Source organism: Lagopus leucura, unplaced genomic scaffold (assembly GCF_019238085.1).
Source record: "Lagopus leucura isolate 7727_CA_CO unplaced genomic scaffold, USGS_WTPT01 Super-Scaffold_760, whole genome shotgun sequence".
NCBI classification, from domain to species: Eukaryota; Metazoa; Chordata; class Aves; order Galliformes; family Phasianidae; genus Lagopus; species Lagopus leucura.
The window spans coordinates 10,104,015-10,129,319 of record NW_024962257.1 but is presented as its reverse complement, the minus strand read 5'-3'; the positions used below and the strand labels follow the sequence as shown (position 1 = coordinate 10,129,319).

The window sequence follows — 25,305 nt, the reverse complement described above, 5'->3', positions numbered from 1 at the left end:
GGGGAATCAGTGGAAGACTGTTTTACTTCAGTTTTGACACTAAGTATGTGCCACGTGAAGGAGAGGGCCCCTGCTTAAGTGAGCTGCTGAGGCTGTATTCAATTATGGGAAGTGCCATGATCTGATCTCCACTGCCACTGTTGTGTTTTGAGGGTTTTTTTTTAACACTGGTTGCACCAACGTGTAGTTGATGGGTATGGTGGGAAATTTCTGTGTGCTCTGCAGGCGCTCACTGCGCCATGTTTGGTCTTGAGCTCTGCTCATGATGAATCTAATTTGGAAATTTTCTGTCAAAGCTATTTGCTTCAAAACCAGTACTGCTATCCAAACAGCTTGGGACACTTAAATGCCATTTCCTTAAAAGTAAGAATATTTCTCAGTAAGGGCATAGAAAATAGATGTTTGACTTTGCTTTACTCCTTGTGAGACAGTTTCAAATTGTCCATCTTGGACTCAGGATCAGGATCATGGGGTGACGGGATCTGACAAACTTTAATGGTCTAAAAATCTGTGTGAAGTATTCATCTGTTCCTCCAGGAAGACCTTCAACTTTTGGTGTTCTTTATATTGCTCTGTTCAGGTGTTCAATGCATGAACATGTTACAGACTATCTGTGTATTTATGAGGGCTGCTCCAAAAGTAATACCTACTGTTTTATTTTCTTTTGATGTCCATGACATCAAAGGCAGATGTTGATGATATGACAGTAGAGGTTGAACCTTTTTACCAGTGCTCCATTATATTTTGTTGCCAGGCCCCATGTTGGTTTGAAGACTGTAGAGCCATTGCCAATCTTGGCTGCGCTGTCCTACCGCACCCAGTGCATATTCTGGATTTAGCATTTTCTGGCTTCCATCCGTTTGGATTAATGAACAACAAACTGCGTGGGCAACATTTGCTTAGCAACAATGCCATCATACCCACTGTTCCACAGCTGCTCAACTCTGCTTGTGCAGATTTTTGTGAGCACAACATGCAGGCTCGTGTTCATTGCTGACAAAAATGCATAGCTAACAATGGTGTCTGTGTTGAAAAACACTATTTTGTAGTTGAGAATTTCTTCTATCAAGTAGTGTTATTGGAGTCTTTCTATCTGTTGTAGCTTCCCTGGAAACAAAAAGGAGACATTACTTTCAGAGTTACCTTTGTACAATGGTCAGGCGGTATTTCAGGCATGAGAAAATCCCTCTCCATTCCTCCACAGAAGTAAGCTGCTGTGGTAGGAAATGTGCGGATGAAAAGGTCCAGCTTTAGACAGGCTGTGCCAGAGCATTTCTAAACAGTTGGCACCACACATACAGTGATAAACTCTTTCCTTCATTCAAAACAAACTGGCTGCCGTTTGGCGGTTTCAAGCACTGTGACCCCCTACCGTACTTATCTGAGCTTGTTCTTCTCAGTTTTTAGTTATTAATACAGACACTTTAGTTATCAAAGGATTGACAGGAATGAAGGATTGACCTCCTGTGACTGAAGATGCAGACAATCTCAGCTTGTTAAAATAATAAATGGGTACCTGTCAAAGCGACACTCAGAGCAAATGTGGCCCCTGTAGATATCTCTATTGTAGATTTTTTAAAACTCTTTTTGCTTCCTTGTATGGATATTAATTAATAATAATATTTTCCTTCATTTAGATAGATGGAACCACTAATTACTCTTTCCCCATGTATCCCTCACTAGTACCATTTATTCTGTAATAATTAAACATCTCAAGGCAAAAAAAAAAAAAAAGGTTGGTTAGAAGTAGTTAGTAGTGATTTAAATGCTGGTGAGGAATTGGCACTTAAATTACTACTCAGAAGGAGGTGGCTATTTGTGAGACCTATCTCTAAACCAGTTGCAAATAACAGTGCAGGGCCAGGAATTTGGTTGGGTTCCTTTCTTTAATTTCTTTGCTTTGAACATAGCAAAAGAGCTACCTGATACTGGCGACGCAGCACAGTACTAAAACCCCAGAGCTGTGTAAGCCTGTGCAAAGCCTGCCCGCAGACTCCGGAGGGAAGAGCAGAGCAATGGCAGTGACCTGCAGGTGCCACTGGGCTCCCAGGTGGGACCCTGCAGCTCTGCACTGCACTCTGTGGTCCTGGGCTTGGAAAACGCAGTGTGTGCCTAGGCTGCACGGAGATGCAGAAGGCTCCACTTAGGGCTCTTGTGATGATGTACAATGCTTTAGCCACACAGATTCCCAGGAAACAATAACAAAAGCATTTGACATATTTTTCTTTTCTAGACCAGTTTTCATTAAACTCCATCATCCTGAAATGTCTGCTGCTACCCGCTGTGTCTGCTTCAAGAGCAAGTGCTGATGTCAGTAACAGCACTAAACCAGGGCAGCTTTCAGGACAAATCTCTGTACTCATTTGTGAACATATTGCATGCAAGCGGTTACTCACCCCTCGGGTTGTTGTTGCTGTTGGTGCCCAGGTTACTTAGCTCAGTTACTCTGGTTTTATTGTGGTGCAAATGGATAACAGAAGACCTGAATACCTCTAAACTGAGGCAGATCTCTGTCCCTGAAGTGTTCAGAAAGGATGCTGTTATTGGAATGTGAGATTGGTTAAAGAGGGAAGAATAAATCTGTTTTTGCTTAGCCTGTGAGCAAGCAAAGCTACTTGTACTGCAAAGCATTTCTGGTGACTTCTGGCTCTCTCATGTAGTTGCTAGTGCTGTATGGAGAAGCAGTTTGTTGTTTTGTGAGGAAGCAAAGCAGTACTCTAAGGAAACCTGCACTTCTCCGCAGAGAGTAATTGAATATATGCATACGTTCTTCCATAATAAATTGTTAAAGAACATTAGTTTTGGACACTCCAAGCATGCTGAGTTGGTGTGGCAAGAGATAATGAAATGAGCAGGTATTAAGAAATGGCCATCAGAATCTCCACTGGAAGCAAATCTTAACACTTCCAGGTGTTTTTAGGGCAATTATTTTAAGCCCTGGGTAAAAGCTGTATTTGTTACACTGGGTCTGGGTGGCGGGAAGAATATTTTCATTCATTTAATTATTTTTAAAAAGCCAATGGACAGACTGGGTAGCGTTCTGAATTTTCTTCATGCTTCACTTTCTCCATGCAAGAAACTGAGCATGAAATGTCATCTTCTAAAAGCAGGGAAATAAAAATGAGGGAAGTTTAGTTTCTTAGATCGTGGTTGTTGGGTTTTTTTTTTTTTTGGTTGCTTTTTTTTTTGTTGTTTTTAATGTATTTAGGCTTATTATTAATATAAAACTCCTGTGTTTGGACAGCATCACACAAGCATTACTAATTCTTGCCCTGACCCTTGTGTGTGGATTGCGTCCTGTAGGCGTTGCGCAGTGCTCCGTACATTGGCCTTTGAAAGTCCAACAGTCTTTAGCGAGCACATGAGCTTTGTAAAACTTCACACACTAGATTTAGACGTCCAAAACAATTTCCTCCATATGACTTATGATCCCACATTGTAATGCTTTTGCAAAGCAGAACTTTCCTCAGATGTTTACTTTAAATGGCAACAAATACAAAAAAAAAAAAAACTAGCTTGAGGAACTTGTGATCCGATAGTAAACTACCAGTCACATAATATACATAACTGGAGGAGATCGCGAGTGTATTTCTTCATCATTTTTTAACTCTACATTACATTCTAAGATGTTATTTGAGGTGTTTTGGGAAGCAGTATTTTTGGTTGGAAGCCCTAAGGGAGGATGAACACATCATCAGTTATGTTCTGATTCCTAAATAGCCTGCAAAGAGGAGACATCCTGTCTGAAATATGTGAAAAATATGTCTGAAATATGTGAACAGAGCCTTCTCATTTTGTAAATAACAAATGACCTTCAAGTAAAGGGCGTGAGCCGCAGCAATTAAGAAGTTACCATCTTGTTTGCTTTAAGCTACTGTTCTTCCAATGAATTTCAGTGTCTAATGATGTACCAGCGCCTGCTCCTTTAATACGAAGTAAAATAGGTTCACGTAGGTTGCCTTCAGTGTCTTACCTTCTGTTTGAGTAGGCTGAGGACAGCATTTACATCTCTTCAGCATTATCATTCCTCACAAGTCCCTGTCTCTTCGATCACAAAGCAGGAAAACTATGCATGCTCAGCTTCAGCAAAAAAAAAAAGGCTGAACGATGCTATGACAGTGAAACTTCACAATCTTATCCTTGGTGTTCTATGTATAATAATATCTGTTAAGAAAGGACAAGAAAGGAAATGCTAGTGTAATTCTCTCAGGATTCAATCTGGTGGCAGAAATCAGACCATTAGCTTTGGAAATACTGAGAGCAGGACATGAATAACTTCTTTAACCAGTGAAGACAAAGGAACTGACTCCAGTGTTCATTAGTCCAGCCAATAAAAGAGCATCACTGTATCAGAGTCTTACTAAGATTGATGGAGATTGAGGCACAAATTTGATTTTTGTCTATGGCTAATAAAAAATCATTTACCACTTTCCAAGCACTGCAATATCTTAGGAACTAAAACTAGACTTGGAAGTCACTTAGTAAGTATATCATGATGTTCAAGAAATATCTTAAATTCTTCATTTATGAAAGCATTTCTAACATATTTTGAGATAGAGGAGTTTAAAACAGGCTTGTGAGGCACACTCTTGTCTTGGAGAAGATGAAAGAAAAGCTCTAATATACTCAGTTTGTTTTTTAGTCTCAGATTGTGTACTGAGATCCAGATTTTGTGCTGATGCAGTTGCTTATGGCAGTCATAAAAAGAACGAGTGATTTAATTCTGTTTCAAAGCAAGCTTGTAAAACCCCTGACAGTTCTGGTTGGGGACGTGGACCTGCTAGATGCTCGGAGAGGGTTGTTTTACAGGCAGCACCACTAGACCTTTCTGGAGCATGTCCTCTGTGAGGTACTTTCATTAGATTGGTGTTGGTAATGATCAATTAATCTGTTTCTGTATCCAATCCTCCTCTACTGTGCCCTCGTGAGGCTCCACCTACAGCACTGCATCCAGGGCCGGGGCCTCCAGAATGAGAAAGACGTGGAGTTGTTGGAGAGGATCCAGGGGAGACCACGAGGATGATCAGAGGGCTGGAGCACCTCTTCTATAGGGACAGGCTGAGGGAGCTGGGTTTGTTTAGCTTAGAGAATAGAGACCTCGTTGCAGCCTTTCAGTACTTGAGGGAGCTTATAAATGGGAGAGTTACTTTTTACATGGTCTGATAGTGATAGGACAAGGAGGATGCTTTTAAATTTAAAGAGATTTAAATCTAAAGAAATTTAGATTTGATGTGAAGCAGAAGTTCTTTACTCAGAGAGGATGAGGCCCTGGCAAAGGATGCCCAGAGAAGCTGTAGGTGTCCTGCCTCTCGAGGTGTTTGAGGCTTTTGTAAGATGTACTGCAATGTTTTATGCTCCCTTTGACCAAAGCTTCAGGTAGGCAATTTTGGTTTTTCAGGACTTTTTCCTTGCATGCTTTATCAAGAAGGTCAAACAGAGAATAATAAATTTATGGTGCATTACAATGCACAAGTGCAGTGAGGAACATGCATGTTTGCTGGAGACATGCCATTAGCTGGTGGCAACAGGGTGCTTATGCTCTGCAAAAGGTTTCTGTTTTCTTTCTGACAGAGCTACAAGGAGAGCACCTTGTAAGTTGAGTGCATCTGCATCTTTTTCTTCTTCCTTAGGTTATTATTTTCACGGACCTTGACGCTGTTCTGAAAGCTAGAACACAATGAAAATAAATATATATTCAGCAGCTGTATGTTTCCTGTTTCATCTTCAGAGAATGGATAATGTCACAGATAAGGAGGAGAATATAAATCATAAAACCATTCAAGTGTGTTGTCTTGCCAGTACCATCTCTTTGCTACTACAGTGTCTTCCATGACACTGATTCCCCTCGTCTGGCTGAAAGTAGCAATCTCTCCTTCACACTTCATCAGTTGTCTAACCAAGCAAGCTCTTTTAAACCCCAGAATACTGTATGTGAAATTCTAGATCTGCTGAGCACAGTTCAGAACTCCAGCAGCCTTCCCTGGACTCAAAATGCCATGTTTCGAAGTACAAATCCAGAGCTTCTGAGTTGTTTTTTTTTCCTGTAGCTTTCTTGTAGCGCTCATTTTTAATGTGTTATTTCTTTTTAAAAAGCCTCTACTGGGCTTCTGCCACATTCCACTGTGCCAAAAGCACGGTCATTTAATATGAAAAGGAGCTACCCAGTCAAGACAGACCAACAAGGATCGTTGGAAGAGTAGTCCTCTTATTCCTTTCAAATTCCTGCTACTTGGTATCTTCTCAATGGCATAGAGTTCTCAAATGGTTTAAGCTTTAAGCCAAAACTGCATTAAGTATGCATGGAAAAAGTTTCATCTAAAATTACAAGTGAATGCCTCAAAATAAGGCTTAACAAATTTCTTGAACTGCTGCAGAAGCCTGAGAACAGAATTTCTGTTCAGTGGCAAGAGGATCCCATGAAGGCTTTTGGTCTTTAAAGCATTAGCTGTGCATGTAGCCCATGTTTGCAGTGATCTGCTAATTGTCTTTTCTGAAGCTCAGATAAGAATCCCTCTGAGATGGTTCCTAAATTAGGGCTCAGCAACCAAGAAGTTTCCCCGCATAGCCAAACAGCCATTCAGTGTCTCGCACTGCAGCATTATGATGTCTGAATATCCCTTTCTTTCCTTGCTTCTATCTTATAGCAAATGCCAGTGACCCAAGTCCGTCCTCTGTCACTAAGACCAGAGGAAGTTCCTCTGTTCCTGTTGTTCTGCTGTGCCTGGAAGTGGCAGGGCTCCTCTGCGGCACTGAGCGCGACCAAAGCCTCCCAGGTGTGCTCAGCACTTGGTTCTGCCTGCAGGCAGGAGCTGCAGGTATCTTCATTCTGAGGCCAGAACCCCAGGAAGCTGAAACTTTGGTCACTAAACCTTTTCAAAAAATGTCACCAAAGGCGCTTAAATATCTAATGAACTTGCAGCTATTTCGTATTTTCTGAGGGCAGAGCAGCAGGGCTGCTGTTTCCTTATAGTTAAATCTGGCTAGTGAACAGTTAATGAAAGGCAGGCTGCATACCTATTCATCTTGTTTTATGGGCAAAAATTGTGCATTGAGCTATGGAGGGTTCTGATTGCTTTCATCTTTATGTGGGTTGTTAATCCAAGGGCAGAGGTTGCGTATCCTTACTTTTACCATTGGTGAAAGTAATTGACTAAAAACCTGTTGTTCTGAACTGTTTTTTAAGCATTACCCATTTTTCACTCCACCTCTTTTTGCCGTAGGAATCCTGAAATCTATTCAGACCACATAAAGAACAAAGAGAAGCAAAGTGTTTTAGTGCAGTGACCAGCATGCCTTGCAGATGGGTTATAATAAGATGCGAGCTGTCTTTGTGAGAACTGAATCCATACTTTTCATGTACAACCTTTACAAATTGTGCCCATGTGGCAGAGTTTGAATTACTTTTTTTACAGCTTTAGAAAACAAATGCAAAAATCTTTCAAGTGCATTCAAAGTCATTACGGTACTTTGCTGAACTGAATCAATTGTCGTAACCTCTGTGGGTGTGTAAAATATGAAATTACTATCACTCTTGTGGTCTTTCTGAGTTTGTAAATTAGAAGGAATTGATTATAGGTGCTTTTGGAAAGGACTCTGGTGTATTAAAAATGTCTTGATGACAAACAACAATATATTATTTGTAAGGTCTTGCTTGATGAAACTGTCTTGTCCACTAATGGCTGTTTGTCTTTGTTATTGTTCTGACTTGCCTTCTAACAAATTGATGTGTGGGATGAGATTTATCATATCAAGTCTGCAGGAAACAAGAGACTTTGCTTATTAAAGTGGTTGTAATACTTATTTCATTTGATAACTTAAAATATTTTAGAGTTAGTTAGCATTAATATTTTCCCACTTAGACTACTTAGAAGTAGTTGCTATAAATTTATTTTAGAATGAAGCAAATTGTGTTTTTCTGACTAGCTATTTCAGTATTCACTTTGAAAGTTCTGCAGATGATGATGTAGCATTTTTTCTTTGTATTAGAATTATTTTACAGCTCGCTATTTTCTTATCCCTTTCTTGTACTCATTCTGAGAGCTTCAGTGAAAAGCAATATGCGAACCTCAGAACAGTCAAAACTTTACCGTTACCAGACTGGTAACCGAATTCAGCTGAAAGCCTTTGACAGGTTAATCACTAATAGCTCCTTCCAAATTATTTGTGACTCTGGTTTTAGAAAGCAGTAGCTCGAAAGAGCATAAAAATATGGCAACGTTGGAAAAAGATATGTAAAGAATATATGTATCTTGTTAAAAAAAAAAAATTATTTCTGATCAGTGAATTTTTCTTCTAGTTGGGATTGTTTCATTCTAAATCTTCAGCCTCTCCTTCTAAGCAGAGCCTTTTCTACTCAATTTTATTAGAACGGAATTGGTGCAGGCTCATTTGCAGTGCGGAAATGGCATCTGACATTTTTAAGTAACATATGCAAGAAAAAGAGGAGATAACATGATATAGTTGGAACGATGTATGCTGACTTAATCGATAGATTACTGCATGTCGATTTAAAGATGGCAATGATCTGAATTTTGAGTGAGTGGGTGTTGATAATTCTCTGTGGGGAGGAAAAAAAAAAAAAAAAGGTATGTTGAGGGGATGTGTGCTCTACCCTGCCCTGAACACCAGCCCAGGGCACCGGCAGAGACAGTGTCAGCTCTGACAGACTGACACAGCATGGCAAGTCTTTATGGGCTTTTATCTCAAGTTGTGTATATAGTATATACAAGTATGTATATAGTTATCTGTGTCCTTCCTTGTTATGCAGTAGGACTGACATGTAGCTTTGGGATTATCATTTATACAAGGCAAAAGGACATTTTAGAAACTTTGGAGCAACACGTTATGTTCATAGTTGTAATACGTCCTGCAAATTAGCACAGCACAAGTTCCAGTACTGTCAACAGGGAAAAGTTCAGTTAGACACCATGAGTTTTCTGGGTTAGAACGAACTTTCATGTGCCAAATCAGTGGGAACTGGCCCATCGGAGAGTTCCCACCAGCTGTGCAGCGGGGTGTGTAAGGCTGAACAGCAGTGTGTGAGAGGAGCAGGGAGATCTGTCCTGGGGCACATAGGAAGTTTAGGAAGTGTTGTATTAGATAAATGAAGAACAAAGGAGCGTGCATTTCGTGAGGTCAGTTTTCTGTGTTGCACCCATTATGTTTATGTATGACGTGGCAGCATGCATGTTGTATGAAAAAGCTGCCAGTTATGTCGCTCCTCCATACCCATCACACTCATTTTGTCACAGGCTGAATGTTATCAGGCACCAACTGCAGCGAGGGGGTTAACCAAGGTGGGAATATCTCAGTCTTAGAAAAGTACAGGGTAGATTTGAATTTGACAGAGAAGGGCTTAAAGACCTCTATAACAGCAGCAAAGCAGGAACTCTTCCAGGACCTGTAACGCTCCCTTAATGTTGTAAGCTGACTAGGCAGTGAAAATGGTGACAGGTGGAGCTTTTACAGCTCCGCCGGTATTCGTGCCAAAATTTGGACAAGCTCTAGTTCAAATGGCAGCTTGCATCCTCAGATGACAAATTATACCTGGTCAGCACAAGCATGGAAAACAAACAAGACAACATTTTTTCTACCTCTGGGTTCCTTATGAAGCTGAAATACTGCTTCCTAGAGCTTGTTTTAAAAAAGAAGCTGCAGCAGTGATAAATGCCCAGGCCAGTCAGTCCAGCTGACCAGTTCAGAGAGGTTATCCAGGTGTTCTTGTCAGGGCACAAATAGATGATGCTCCCTGTGTGATCCATAGTTACTCTGCACGTGCCTTGCCGAAACACTGCAGAATGTAATAGCTGTCACTCCTTTCAAAACCGTAAGCCTGTGATGTCTTTATATAGCTTCAGAAGCATACAACGGTTCTCTATGGCAAGCTTTATGGTTTTGACAATATATGCCTTTGCTCTTCTTTAAAACAAAAAGGGTATTGCTGCAGTCCCTGTGGCTTTATTACATACAAGTGGCAAGCTCTTTACGTTTTCAGTAATCCACATCTTTCAGCCACTGCTTAGAAGATAGCCCAGGGGTTATCTACCCTCTGTTATTGCTTTGATTCCTTTCATTTGTTTGCTTGGTCAATTTAATAAGGAGGAGAGATCTGGCTTCTTGATGGTGTTGTTGGCGTGGCACCAAGCTTGTCGGCACTGAACTCCAAGGCACTGCTGTGGCTGCAGTTCTGAGCCTTGGAAGCTTCTGCATCAGGTCAGCAGCTCTGCCAGAGCACCTCACTGTTTGCTTTATCCCCTGCTCTTCCTCCACTGCTCAGTCGTTGTGTGGCAGCCGTGGGCTTTACTTCATCATCTCAGAGAAACATTCTATAAAGCAACAAAATTTCCTTTGGGTGCAATGAGCCATAATGTTATGTGAATTTGGGGCTGTTGTCTGTCTAATGTTTTAAATACAAGGGGATAGCACTGCTGCAGCTCCTTGTTGTCTACCAGCATGCAGGAAAGCCATGAGACATAAATAACAGATGCAGAAGAGAACGTACCAGAAAACTGCCAATTAAAGAACATTGTATAGCAACTTCTCCATCTGGGTCACCAGCAGGGTCTGAACCTGGAGCGAGCAGCACTGCGAGCACCGCGAGGCTGTAAGCCCTTTCTGCAGCAGCCTGGCAGAGATGCAATAAAACCAACAAACCCATTCTCAAGGCAGTGAACCAATAAACCCGCTCTTGCCTGTGCTGCTTCCTGCAGGTGACAGAGGCAGGATCTGTTACCTACCTAGCACTATGCAATAACAATTTTGCTGGTTTGTTTTCTAGTGAAGTCGAGGCGAAAGATCTCCCCATACAACCACTTCCTGCAATTTTGCGTGGGGTTTTTTTTTCCTGCTACCACAGGTGCAACAGTAGTGACCACATCTTGCTTTCAGTTTTGATGTACACGGAGTCAATGAAGTGTGAATATACCTCCCACCATCCTCCAGGTGCTGTGGCTCACCTCCCCAAATGTTTTGGGGTGGCTCGTATGCGTGTTCTCCTCTCAGGCAGCCATCACACAGTGCTTGAGTCCGAACAGCTGCTGCCCCATGAGGGCAGAGTAGGAGGGGGTGCAGGAAGCAGAGTTCCCTTGTTCACGTGTCTGGAGCTTTGTAGGAACTGGTGTTGTATAGGGAGCTGTTGGTGCTGGGGAGGGGAACAGTGCCCACACACACCACTGTTGGGCTGAGCATGGTGATAATGTGGCACCTGTACTCCAGCTGTAGGGTTAGCCTTCATTGTCAGCTTTCAGAGTGATTTACAAAATAATTTTAAAAATTCATGAACCTCCTCCTTTATAAAACATTCTTGTGAAGCTGAATATTTTATTACACAGGGCAACCATCGCTCATTTCCCAGAAAGAGTGTGCGACTGCTGTTTTGAAAGGCCAGGATGTTGGGCTCTTTGGTTTTGGAGGAAAGGAGTTCTTGCGCTGTATTTAGTGTCTAATAGTTTAAATTACACTGTCAGACATGAGGTTTCCAGGGTACAGTGTTTGGCCTGTTCGTATTTCATTTATATGCAGGCTTTGGCTGTAATCTTTTTTTCCTAATGATTTCTCTTTTACAACTTCATATTCACTCTCATAAACTGAAAGCTGATCGGATTGGAAGCAGGAATGTCCTAGGACAGCTTTTGAAACCAGTTTGTTCACAGGACAGCAGCAGGGCTCTTCTGGGCCTGCCCTGCTCTGTGCAGCTGCACAGCAATTCCCTTGTTCACGTGTCTGTCCCACTTTGCCTTGTGTTCATCTGTGTGATGGACTGCTGCGGTTCTGTATAGGTAACAGCAACAAGTGGCTGTCCAGGGCAGAAAGAGGTGGTTATGATCCAACTTGCCTGGTGTGACTGCCAAGGCACTGAGAGGTGCATGGTGTGGCATGGAGGAGGACAGACGTGGGAGGACAAGGAGAGTGAGTAAGGGCTTGGTGCTGAGGACACAGTTTAAAAAAATAAATAAATAAAATAAAAAAAGGCAAGCAAAAAGGTAAGGAGAAAGCACAAATTATACCAAAAAAAGAAAAAAACCCACAAACCCTAACTCTTTGAGTGCATCATACTCTATATTATTATGTGATATTGTGATAAGAAAGAAAATGCATGCATGCCACATTATGGGTGTGATGGGTGATGGGGCGTGCTTTACAAACATGGTCATAAAACTAAAATCCAAAGCAGCAAGGATCATAGAGTCACAAGCAAGCTGAGGTTGGAGGCACCTTGGGGTCCCAGTGTCCCAGCAGAGCCTTGCAGAGCCCCACAGGCAGGTGGCTTTGGGAGAGCTCCAAGGAGAAGACCCCACAGCCTCTGGGCAGCCTGTGCCAGGGCTCCAGCACCACACAGCACAGCAGTGCTGCCTGATGGGCAGAGGGAGCTGCTGTGCTCCGGGTTGTGCCCAGTGCCTCTGCACCTGGCACTGGGCAGAGCTGCATGGAGCCTGGCTGTGTCCTCTTTGCACCTCCCTTTGGGTATTTATGGACATGGAAGAGATCCCTCTGAGCCTTCCCCAGGCTGAACGGCCTTGGCTCTCTCTCTCCTCATAGCCCATCAGAACCTTCATAGCCCTCCATTTGACTCTCTCCAGTATGTCCATGTCTCTGTTGTACTGAGGGACCCAGTTCTGAATGCGGTTCAGAGCTCACCAGTGCTGAATAGAGGAGATTTGCATACATAATGATAATTATTCATAAAGACTAATAATTAACCACTGACAGTTTATATAGTTAGTGAATGTTAATGTGGTGGTGTTCTGTAATGTGAAACTGGCCTGATCTATCAGTCTTTCAAACATGCCCATCACATTGATCTCTAATTGCCTGATATGTACATGTAAATACGTAATATGTGTGTGTATTCAGTCGGAAGAAGGGAGAGAGGAAAAAAAAATTCCAGGTTGTGTTGCTCTAGCCTTGAAAGCCAGGTGAGAGATCTTGAGATATGGCCTATGGCAAGCTCCATAGCACAGCTAGATAGGCAGGCAGAAGGATGCACTGCCTTAAGTGCTAACCCCAGCCAGCAGCAGGGGCAACCAAAAATCCTTGTAGTTTCTGATTCTGAATCAAAGGTTTCTTTCCATTCCTCTGTTTTGCCACCAGCTGATCAGCCCCTATCCGTTTTTGCTACGAGCACTGTGGTGAATGCAGCTGTGTAGTAAGAAGTTCACATCCCCTACCGAGGTCCATGGAATTGATAGCTTCTGCCTCATTAGAGACCATATCAAAGGTCAAACTCTGTAATGAAATAAGCCTCAGCCTTATGCCACTGATTTGTAAGAGGAGAAAGGGAGGATCGTTGATGCTACAGGCACAAATTAAACAGAGCTGCATTCTCAAATTGGCAGAGCCTTTCCCTTCCTGGAGTTACATATACCACAGTACAATGTTATATATATATATGTGTATATATATATATATACACACACACACACGCTATTTTAAGAATGTGCGTGTTACATCAAAGGCATTTAACATACCTTTTCAAACCCATTCCTCTGCTTCCTCGTGTTTCTGATGAATTTTTCAGCACAAATTCTGGAACACTGAGTAAACAGATCTTTTAGATAACAGCAATATTCAACCTGCCATAGAAATTTTATCATATTTAGCATTTTCTGTCCAAAATTGCTCTCATCCTAGCAAAGTATGAATTTTTATATCCATAACAGTTGTGCTTTTTTTTTTTTTTAAATCTCTGTATCAGTAGTGCTTTTTTGCTACCTTTTGGAATTACCAGCCCGGGAAAAGAACTGTACTGCTGTTTGAATTGGGAATTTCCTGCCTCAATGGCACCCCTCTCCTTGAAGTTTCAGCACATATTAATGTTTGCAAGACCTGCAAGGACTTTGGATGACCTTGTGCTGCCTAATCCCATGCAGGGTAACCTACCTCTCAGGTACGCTTGCTCAGCACAAACACTGTCTAGGAAGAATGAGCTTTCCTTCTTTTTCAATATTTGCAATCAAGATATATGTATTTATTCAAAAAGTACAACATTCATCTCAGTAGGGGTGGATATTACTTTTTTTTTTTTTCTCCCTCAAGTCTCACAAGGCATTTAAACTTGTTTTACTGGTAGCAGGGGGCAGAGCTATTGCTAACAGGCCGGGTAGCAGTGCCTGCATACGTGCACTCACACTTGTGACCTGAAAGTGACTGCAGGGTCTGGGGCTGTTTGATCCATTCAGAAACCCCATGAGTTCCCCTGTGATCATGAGTGCACGGGCTGCAAAATACAGCATTATGTGACACTACATGTAGGAATGCACACAGGATCCACCCGTGGTTTAACGGTGCATCTGCAGAGGGTCTGAAGGAGTCCCTGGTGTGACATCCTTCCGCACTCGTCTTCAGAAATTCCTGGCAAACTATTCTGCAAGTATAGAGAGGAATGCTGCTCTTTGTTCAGTCACTTATTACATGGGGCTCTGGTACTGTTTGAATCACAAATTGCATGCTAATGGCCTAATTCATAAACCATTGACATTTTTTATGAGTCCTTAACATTCAAAAATGAAGAATTTGTGCTCAAAAAATAATTTGCATTGCAAAATTCAATAATTTAGTTTCTCATATTCATTAATGCCTAAGCCCACACCACATAACTTATCCCACTATAACTACACTTCCCAGCACACTGATAAAAAAACAGGATACACAGTAGTTCGCATAAAGTGCTTCTATTTGCTGCTAACTCTTTACCTGCACTGATTGATTATATTTGTAGAGAGGAAAAATCCAGCTATGCGGCAAGTGTGATGAATGCAGTAAGCAATGGCTGCTTTGAAGCTGCTTTCTGCTCTAATCATGTTTTCCACCAATGGCGTTAACTACCATAAAATATGAGATCATAAAGGGTAACGATATCAGACAACAAAATCATCCTACAGACTGCTCAGTCCCACCACATTAGGGAAGGATTCATGTTTCATTAATGAAAACTTGCTTTGCTTTTGACCTAATACCACTGGTTGTCAACAATGGGCGAGTAGAGCGATAATAATGGAGAGCTCTTAAATAACCCTTTTCATCCGCTAATTTCAAGTGCTGTATATTACCCCCTTTATAGAAAAGGAAACTGAGGCAAAGACAAAGCAAACAGCTCAGTGTCATTGTGGAGTGACCTGGATCTCCCTGACCCTGTCCAGAGCTCAGGGCAGCTGCTGGACATGCATGCTGTAAGGGCAGTTGGGGCTATATGGTTTTATAGGTGAAAGGTGGTTTGCCACTGCCTGTGTGGAAATGGGAGCCTGCTGTCCATCCTTGCAGACTGGGCTTCATCTGCTTTACAGAAGATGCTCTCAAGTACTGCGCTGCTCTATTTTTGGTGTATCCTCACTGCAGACAAAACATCTCTTAAATTGTGTAACCATATACAAATGCATACCAACATGCCAGGTTCTGCAGTGACGTTCCTTTAACTATCTGCAAACATTTCAGGAATGCGCTATTTTTTCCCTTTTGCACCAGGAAAAGTCTTCAGTGGAAGGGTGCAGCTTCTTGCCCCATGTGCTAGCCAGTACTGAGGCATTCAGACTGTTAAGTACAGCAGGAGCTGCTGAGGGGAACCCCTGCAACTGTCCAGGATTGACGGAGACCAGCTTTTCCCAGATTACTCCTCTAGCTGTCACTTAGCCATCTGACAGTGGAGGTTCAGTCACCTCCATTCCAGCAGCTCTGTTATCTAGAGCCAGTCCTGTGTCTAACCTGGCTGCACCTTCCTGGGTGTCCCAGCAAAGTAGTGGATGAGTACCCTGGGTTTGCACACAGGCACAGCCTTGAAACTGACAACCAGAACTGAAGTTATAGCTAAAAATGAATTTGCTTTTCGTTCTTAAAGCTGACTTATGTCTAGCTCTTACTGCAGTTCTTTTATGCTGTTTTATTGAAACTGACTCCAGATGTCCTTGCAGCTCACCATAGCACAAAAGGTATGCATATAGTCACAAACCTCATTTTGCTGGAACAGGGACTGTCTTCCCTTTATAATGACATTGCAAATAAACTTTGCACACAGCTTGAGGGGTTTCTGGTTACAATTTCGTTAAATCCTAGTGAACATAAAATGTTGATCAACATCATCCATTCCACCCAAGTGTAGGATCTGATCTCGCTCTCATTCAACACCTTCTTCATGACACAGTGGAGAAAGGAATGCTTATTCTCAATCAGTGAGTGCTTTCCAGTATCATTAACTTGTTGAGAGTGAAATCTGTGCAATGCCTGTGTTGGGGTGGCCCTGCAATTCTGCTCACAACATAGGAAGTGCAGCACCAGGGAGTACAAATGTGTGTCCTTACAGAATGCTTTGCAGGATCCTGGCAAAACTGTGCTGTCTTATTTTCAGTCAGTTCTTAATATTTCTTTTGTATTCTGATGGATTTTGAACTGCAGTAGCTGAAGATGCTGACAGTTAATAAAGAAGCAGCTACAATATATTTGCAGAGCTTCCTGTCTGAGGTCAGTTGCTAAACAGACCTGAAGCGTAGTTCCATAATAACGTGATGCCAAAGGCTTTGGGAGCAGCTGAACCATGGATTCTTCAATTTTAAAGGTCAGATGAAATGCTGATTTAACCTAAAACAAATCAATATTTAAAAAAAAACAATTGAAAAAGTTGAGCTTCTGTATTGCTGGTAGAAAATAGGAGGATTTGAGACATTGAGACTGGCAGATAATGTATGTGTGTTATTAAGAGGACATCTTTTTCTTTCTTTACCAAAGCATGAGACCTACAGGACACATGGCATCCAGCGTTGGTGAGCTGGTCTGAGCTGTTGCCTAGCGGTCAGAGACCAAGGCAAAAGCTGATTTGACAGTTCTCTGTATGAGGCACCTTGCAGCGTAGCAGGTTTGGGCTTTCTCAGTTCTCCAGGCAAGCTTTTCTGGTTGTTACTTTTCCACCACGTGAGAAAGATGTTAGTGACGTTGGTACAGTTCCTTCAGGTTAAGCTTAGATTTTGTTAAGGGAGAAAACCCAGAGCCCCATTGTGAGTGGAGCTGCAGAGGGGCTCCAAAGAAAAGTGAGGTGCACCAAACACTTCCAGGCTTGGGCGTCTTAATCAGAGGGCAGTGAGGCATTGGGACAGGCTGCCCAAAGCATGGGCCCCATCCCTCAAGGCCAGGCTGGATGGGGCCTTGCTCTGGTGGGAAATGTCTTTTCCCATGGCAAGGGCTGGAACTGGATGGTCTATAAGACCTCTTTAAACTCAATGTTTTCTAGGATTCCATGGTTTTCCATCTAGTTCTTTTCTTTCTATTTCCATCTCTTCAGAAATTCATTGGGAAATGAGAAGTGATTTCTTAATGTTGTGATACGCTATTTAAAATAGTTTATTTATTTGAAATTGTAACTATTTTTAAATGAGTTGTTTCAGTTCCAGAAAAACAATCTCTTAAGTAAGCAGAATTAGCCAGGCTCATTTTGATGTGCTTTCCTCCGAGTTAGAAGCTGTAATAACATGTCTTCCATTATAAGACAGACTACATTACCCTTAAAAATGAGTTAGCCTTCTGATTATTACTACACAGCAGACAGGGTGGCAGAGCCAAGCTTCTTTGTGGATGGTTAAACCACCTTGCTGCTCAGGAGAAAGGAAAGAAAAAAACAAAACACTGAAGACAAGCATATGTTATCATTCCAGAAAAACAGGTTCCTGTGCCCCTCCACTACGTGCATACGTCGTACTGAAAGCAAAGGCTGATGAACGTATGTATCTGTCTGAAATGCCAAAGCAGCGTGAGCTTAATGTTAAAGCTGCTTCTAAGTGAAGTCTGCATTTGTAATTTAAAGTTGTTTCAAAGTAGTGAAGGGAACTAGGGAGTTGTTTGGGGCTATGGAATATAGAATATCATTACAAGCACATGCAGATCATATTTTGCTTGAACTAATTCCTCCTGCTATTTTAATATCAAACATAACCCATGCCAGTTTTACATCTCAAATATATTTGGTATTTCAAAAAATAATTAATAGTGTCAGTTTTATTAATGTGTTAAAATATGAATTAAAAACATGACAAATCAACGAGAAACAGCAGTCTGTTTTAATGAATATTTCATACTGTACATCAATAAATCATAGATCAAAGGGAATGAAGCACATTCTGCAATATATCTTTTCTGTCAATGTGGGGTTACTAAAAGTTTTACAAGTTATTTTGGCACTTACTTAGTTGCACATTTGAATTAACATTTTAGGAACGAAATAAAAGAAGTTATGGCTTTGAATCCCAGAAGACTCCGGTGTTCAAAACAGATTGTCTTGTTTTTAAACATTGTAGTTGACCACATAACTTCAAGTCTGTGCCATGCCTGCAGGTAACTTGCTCTTCCTTCCCAAACCAGGCTATTTCCCAGGTTCAAACAGGCTGTAGCAGAAGGTGAAAATATTCCTCTCACAAAACGTCTCTTATGTCGTGCTCAGTTACGTGACTGCTTTGATATAGGTATTGGATGAATTGTATCTCTTTCTGCTGCTCCTGTTTCTCTTTAGACGGATTGAAATTTAATGATTCTAACATGATCAGCCAACAAAATGAGTTTTAACCCATGTCATTGTTGATTGCACATATGGTTAGCCCCTACAAGTGAGGTGAACCTCTCTGGCTTGCACCTGGTGAAAGGGCTTATAGCTACTGTATTTCACATCACGTTTTTATGAATTAATGGAACACTTCTAGTTACAGGAAGTCAGTAGGTGGCTCACCGTAAGTGGTAGCTGAAGTAGTTTCAGTCAAAGTTTTTGATGAGTAAAGATCCTTTAATGGAAAGTGTTCTTTTTTTGTGTAAACAGAAAACTTCATTGTACTTCCTTTTCCCCAATTGAAGCAAGAATTATAACTGCGCAGGAATCAGCATCTCTCCTCTACTTTTAGGTCAGTGATTGATTAGCCCTAGGGAAAGATAACTGGAGAAGGAGGAGTGGGCAAGGCAACTTCTCTCACGGAAGCTTCTCATCTGTAATCAGGAAAAACTTCTTTACAGAAAGGGTTGTTAAGCACTGGAATAGGCTCCCAAGGGAGGTGGTTGAGTCACCTCACTGAATGTGTTTGGATGTGGTGCTTAGGGACGTGATTTAGTGGAGGGTTGCTAGAGTTAGAGTAGTTTGGTTAGGTTGCAGTTGGACTCGATGATCTTTTAGGTCTTTTCCAACTTGAGCAATTCCATGATTCTATAATCTCTGCTTTCCCCTAAACATCCATCTAATCTCTTTTAGACTACAGAAACGACCTTCAAAACATAAATCAAACTGACATTGGCAGCAAGGTATGCCTGTTTATGTAAGCAATGTCTACAGAGGATGGACCCGTTTTGTTTGTCCTAAAGGACTCCAAGCTTGATCCAGCGCCGGTAACATCAATGCAACCACTAGACTTTATTATCTGTGTTTTAAACAAGGAATTTCTGACTTCTCAAAGATCTCATCAGTATATTAGAGGCAGCGCACAAGTTTGCCTGTGTGGACAGATTCAGTTCATGAATCCTATGTGAAGCTGTTTTTACCAATTACCACTTAAATAACCCTTGAATTTGACTCCACTGGAGGTACTTGGTCAGTCACTGATAATCTGAGTGGATTCTTGAGCTATAGGGTAGTGTCTTATCAGAAACACATAATAGGGGAGAGAGTTATAGTACATAATCAAGAGACAGTAAGTGCTGTAAATGAGCAAGCATATACATGAATACAGTAAGCTAGAGCTCAGGGCTTTACAGATGTAGTGTTATCGCTTTATCTATGAAGCTTTGGATTAATTAGCCACAAGCAGCACAAAACATTTTCACCTATTTAAGTTTTCTGTGTGCCTACTTCTGCAGTGACATCTCCTTCAGAGGAGCCAACAAGTTTGTCGGTATGATGCTTTCTGCCCAGAAGGGTGGATATGTAGCCATCCTTGGCTATAAAAACTGGAAAGTGACAGTGAATTGAAAATTGCAATGGCAATGAGTTTGCCATTTTAAACTACAGAGAAAGAATTAAAAAAGACAGTTAAAAAGCAGAGCTCCAGTCGAATGTTCCCTACAGCTCCATAGGGCAGATCCAGCAGCACTTGTTCCGCAGGCGCACACCTGCACAGTCTGCAGCTGCTGCCCATTGCCCAGTCCATCTGGAAGAAGGGCTTTGCCCCAACACCAGCCTTTCCCTCTTGTTTAGTCTGGAAATCCTAGACTTGCACGTAGCCCTACTATGCCTTGTTTCAAGGTCATTTTTTGGAAAAGGCAACAATAATGGGAGTATTTCATTTTCTGGAAGTTTTGTGTAGTACTTTTTTCTAGGAAACAGAGATACTTGTGTTTTTGTGGACCACTGTATATATTTACTAGTTTTAAGTTCTAAAACTTGGTTTTAAATTTAAAGATTTGGTTATGCTTCCTTCTAAAGAGGAAAAAAAATCTTCCCCTGATTTCTATAGGATCTGATTCAGACTCAGTCGTGCTGAGAATTGTCTCATAGAGCTGAGTGAAACGTTTGCCGCAAACAAGTTTTCTTCAAGTTTAGGAAGCTTTTATTTCCTTCAAATCCTGTGAGCAGGCAACAAGTTTCACCTGCTGAACAGAATGTTTGAAGACAATGAATGTGGTCTGGTTGTGTCAGGTGTGAATCTTTCCAGCAGTAAGTCAGAGGTATGGGCAGCCAGGCCTGCAGCAGTGGCCCTGCTTACCTTTTTCTCAAGGCGTTTCTCGTTTATGCACAGATTTACAAATTTGCTTCCCTTAAAATTTTATCTAGAACTTGATTCGTTCACAGAGTTTTGCTTAGCCCGAAGCAATCAATAAACAAGATTACGCCCTCCAAATTTATGACATCATTACTTTTTTTTTTTTTTTAATTTTTTCTCACTGTAGCTGAATGCAATGCTGAGAACCAGAAATCTGTGGTGTTTTCTTCTTTCGTAGATGCAAACTGGCCTTCTCACACCATTAAGTAAGTCCAGGACTGTGTCTTAGAAATGATACATACAGGAACAAAGACACTGGATCAGGCCAGTAAGCTCATAGTTTTAGTAAAGTAGTAAAGTAAGATTTTAGGAATCGACTTCATTCTTTTTCATGAATTTGGTGGTAAAATTATGTATAAACATAGTTCTGTCTGCAAGACTCAAGGGTAAAGTTTGTCACTTTGATCTACTGTAACTATCAATTAAAAGAAAGGATAGGCCTTTTCCAAGAAGCCATCTGGCTGCTTTTATCAAGTTCTCCATTTTTCATGTTTGTCTTGCTGTAAGAAGTAGCTGCTGTGTTAGAATAGTGCAGCCAGATAAAAGGAATACTGGCTCAAGCTGTCCATTGTGGTTGAGAGCAAATGATCATGCTTAATAACGCTGAAAAGAACAACAAAAAACAGATATAATTCAGAGCATGGCAAAGACAGGAACAAATTCCTTACAATAGCCAGGTGGATGCTCCCTTGCAGCATACTTATGTGTGATTCCACCACCTCTCTTTTTTAAACAAAGAAAAATAGAAGGGATTGCACACGTTTGGTTAGTTAAAGATGAAAAGATTCTTATAGCAATTAGTTTCCACTAATTAAGTAGTAAGTGAGGGACAGAAATGGAGACAGATGTCATTCAGCGTACACGGTTGAGCAATACGATTTTGCTGTATCCCAGTGCACAAGGATGATAAACCCCCAGGCCTGCAGCAGGCAAAGAGGAGTTTGAGTCTATCAGTGGTTATTCTGAACTGAGTTCTAATGCCAGCACAGGCCCACAGGAAGTGTTTGAGTGTGTAGACCATGGGGGAGGTCCGTGTTGTTTATACTCTTACCAGAGGCTGTGTGCCAGCTCTGTGTTCTGCTCACAGTGGCTGTGCCATACCACTGAGGGGCAAGCCAGGTCCCGTGTGATCCCAGCTAGCAGGACAGTAATACCAGCCAGAATAGGAAAAAACCTATTGATAAGCAACACAAAAACAACGGCCTCTGCCTCTGAAGGCAGAATAGAAAAACCAGAATGTGGAGAGATTAATCTGTAACTTATACCAATTGCTTCCCTTCATGTTCGGCGTATTTGGCATAATTACCTTAGGAACAGTATAAAAGCATTATATTGTTAAAGCTGCCAGATGGAAGACAGAACTCTGCTGATAGAAAGCACATCAGACAATGATATTGAAGAGATTTCTGAGGAGTTTTAATTAATCTTTCCCTCCTTTTTCATATAGTTGACATTACTTTGGGCTCATTTGCTCTCTGGACCCAAGCACTTGACTCCTGGCTACAGAACTTGAAGTATAAAGGTCTCCCTAAAGAGCAAGGTGAGGCTCTCAGCTCCTATGAAAGCCACTGCAGGAGTACCTTAAAGAAAAGATGGTTTCTCCACTACACAAAACAGAACTTCGTATATCAGTGTTGACATAAGATGGTGCTAAATGGGTAATTTTTTTTCAAGCGTTTATCTTCTCTGGCTGAGACCCATTATTTTATTGTGCCGGTTGGAAACCACCACACTGCATGACACAACCATGTTTTTAATTAGTCTGAAAAGTTTTAATTGGGAAACAAAGGGAGATATCTTATAGATTATTATTGCAACCTTTAATTGCCTGACTCGAGAGACCGTTAATTATCTTGATGGGAGGATGACACACCTTTCTGTACTAAGGCACTCATATTCACAGCACCTTTTGCAGAATACGGTACCTGTTGACTTTCTTCCAGCCTTTCATTAAGGAACTGCTGTGATAGGAATTAACTACAGTAATTCCATTACAAAACCTGCTGTCCAGTGGAATTTTTCTGGAAGATTAGATTTCTGAAAGGGAAAAAGGCCATTTTAGCTAAGCATTTCCTCAAGGCCCAAAGTAAATAACCGACAAAGAAGGTCAGAATGAATTTAGAACTCTTAAAGGTCTGCTGTACACTTGTATGCAGCATACAAAAAGTAAACAGTGCAGCTTTCCAGTACAGTGATTTTTATTGTTTAAAATGTTTCACATTTCAGTTTAGAGAGAGATGAGAAATGCAGAGGACAGAATCTGATCAAAATGATTTTACTTGGAGGAAGAACAGCATTTTAAGCAGACATTTCAAGGTTGAAGTGGTGCTGTTAGCAGTTGCTTGGGATTAGCACCAGAAGAAAACACTTGTCACACTCCCTGGGGCAGAAAGGCAAAGAAATCCAGTGACCTGGGGTCCAGTCCACAGTGCTAAGGGGAGGTGCAGAGCATTTGCTCTGTGTGTGTATTCTGTCTGGGTTTGGTTAACTTAGCAGAGTGATTCTCTGGCAGCTGGGCGACTGGCAGCTGGGCTGGGAGCCATTGCTTGCATTTCATGGCTTCAGGATTTGGTCATTTGCAGTAGGTCTCTAATTGGGGCTGTATTGAGTAAAGACTTGTTGGAAGATTTCATACTGTCTAACTGAAAATTCAGGTGGGAATTACCTGAACCTGTGTTAGTACAGAGGCCATTGCTTTTTCCTGAGGTCAGCAGGATCTGCTCTGTTCCTGTGCCAGGACAGTATTCCCTGGCACCCTTCTGTACCATGAGCTAACTAGGCAATGGTCTTCTTTTAAAAAGACAGCCAGGTGATCTCTTTATTTGACCAAGAGTGGGCAAGCAGTGGCTCGAGCTTCGATCCCATGCCTGCCTCTCTGCCAAGCCTCAGCTAAGGCAGCTCTGTGAGAGATGCCCTACACTCCTGCTGCTGGGGCTGGAGTAGTGAGGAAGGAGAGAGTTATGCTTGAGTCATAGGACCTCATAGGTGGGTCACAGGGAGGCAGAGGTAACACGATTTAAATTGCTGTGAGCTTTTTTCATCAGAATGCACTAAGGGAGGTAAGGCAAAATCAAGCAAGCTAAACATACGTTGCATCCCAAAAAGTGTGCACGTATACATGCCTGATAAGAACTCGCCAAAGTGGATTCCACTTCATCTATGCTGTCTTACCAAACAATGGGAGGGAAAACAAAGTTTTGACATAACTCTTTCATCTGAGGAAATCTTTCCACAACTACAGAAGTCATTACACTGCATCTGCAGTAGCTACAGTCATTGGAAGCAAAGTGGCTATCAGCAGTGCTCGAATGTCGTCTATAGCAGAGCTTTTGCAAATTAAGAGTCTGAGGCTGCATACTGATTGAATGCTGCAAACTACTTCCCCCTTCACTGTCCTTTATTTCTTCTTCTCTCAAGTTGCTGTCAGTAGTAATCCCTCTTCTAATATACTGAGATGGGGAAAATCTCTCTTCAGAGTTTTTCTGGCTGTTTGTTTGCTTTTCAATTAATCTCAGCTAGGGCTGTGTTCAGTTGATGACATTGGTTTGCTATTCACATGTGCAAAATTGCAGACTTTTGACACTTTGTCCTATGTGCAAAACGTGCTGAGAGTATGTTTGCAGACCAAAGGAAATTTTTCTTCAGGAGTAGTGGACGTTTGGGCTGGACATCAGCTCCAGAATGATACATGTAGCTGTGTTATTGGACAATTTTAAAGGGCTGTTCACCTAAGGGCAAAAAATACCCTTTTGGGGACAACTTCAGCAGTTTAAAAAGTAATTACTAGCTGATTCCATCTAACAGGGATGGCGCATTTGATTCAGAGACCCACAGCACAAACTGAACAGAAGGCCACCTACCGCACTGCACGGACAGGGCTGCTTATCCATTGTGCGCGAGCAACGCTTGGTGTGTGAATTGAACTCAATAAGCTGAGCATGCAGCATGTTGTTTGGTGGGGGGGTTGATCTCTTCAGATGCAGTCCGCGTTCCCACCTGGGAGGTGAGTTGAATGAGAAAGCCAGTCTGAATGCCGCACGCTTCTGGGAGATTCTTACCTCTCTGGAAGCGGTGGCGGCTTCGTATCTTCTTGTCCAGAAATATACCAGTTTGTTTCATTGCACTGGAAATAGAGCTCTTGTCTCAGTGTTTAGGAAATCACAGTAGTTTTTCAAGAATTTCTTCTGAAACCAAATTAATGGGAGAAAATGGAACTTCATTTTTAATACATGTAATACTAAATTTTAGTATATTCTTCAACACTTGTATTTAATTTGTCTCATCTAAGTGTCAGCTTTATTAAGTAGCTTTTAAATCCTTAATTTGAAGTTGGTGTAAGTAAGAACTGAATCCAGATTTAGAGTGTCCTGGGCAAAGAGGAAGCTGTGATCATACGTGGACATCTCAAGCCAGATGGATATTGTGACAACAACTAAAAGCTTTGAATGTTCTGTATTTTACCATCTATTTCTTTCCTGAGTTTTGTGGTTGTTGTTTTGTTGGTTGGTTTGTTTGCTTGTTTTGGTTTTTGTTTGTTTTTAATATGTGAAAACCTTTTGCTTGAAGGAGATTCTCCTTGTACTTTTATACATCA

General features: G+C 41.6%; 1 long non-coding RNA gene across 2 annotated transcripts in view; it reads left to right on the top strand.

The window, feature by feature from the left end:
• Positions 1–25,305, top strand: part of LOC122176275 — an 80,113-nt gene that overhangs the window by 51,582 nt on the left and 3,226 nt on the right. The window contains exon 1 of one of the 2 annotated variants that reach the window (XR_006177673.1): positions 22,176–22,251. The exons of the other annotated variant lie outside the window; for it this stretch is intronic. This is a non-coding gene — a long non-coding RNA (uncharacterized LOC122176275). Of the gene's footprint in view, positions 1–22,175; positions 22,252–25,305 lie in introns of those variants that run through there. 2 annotated transcript variants of the gene reach the window in all.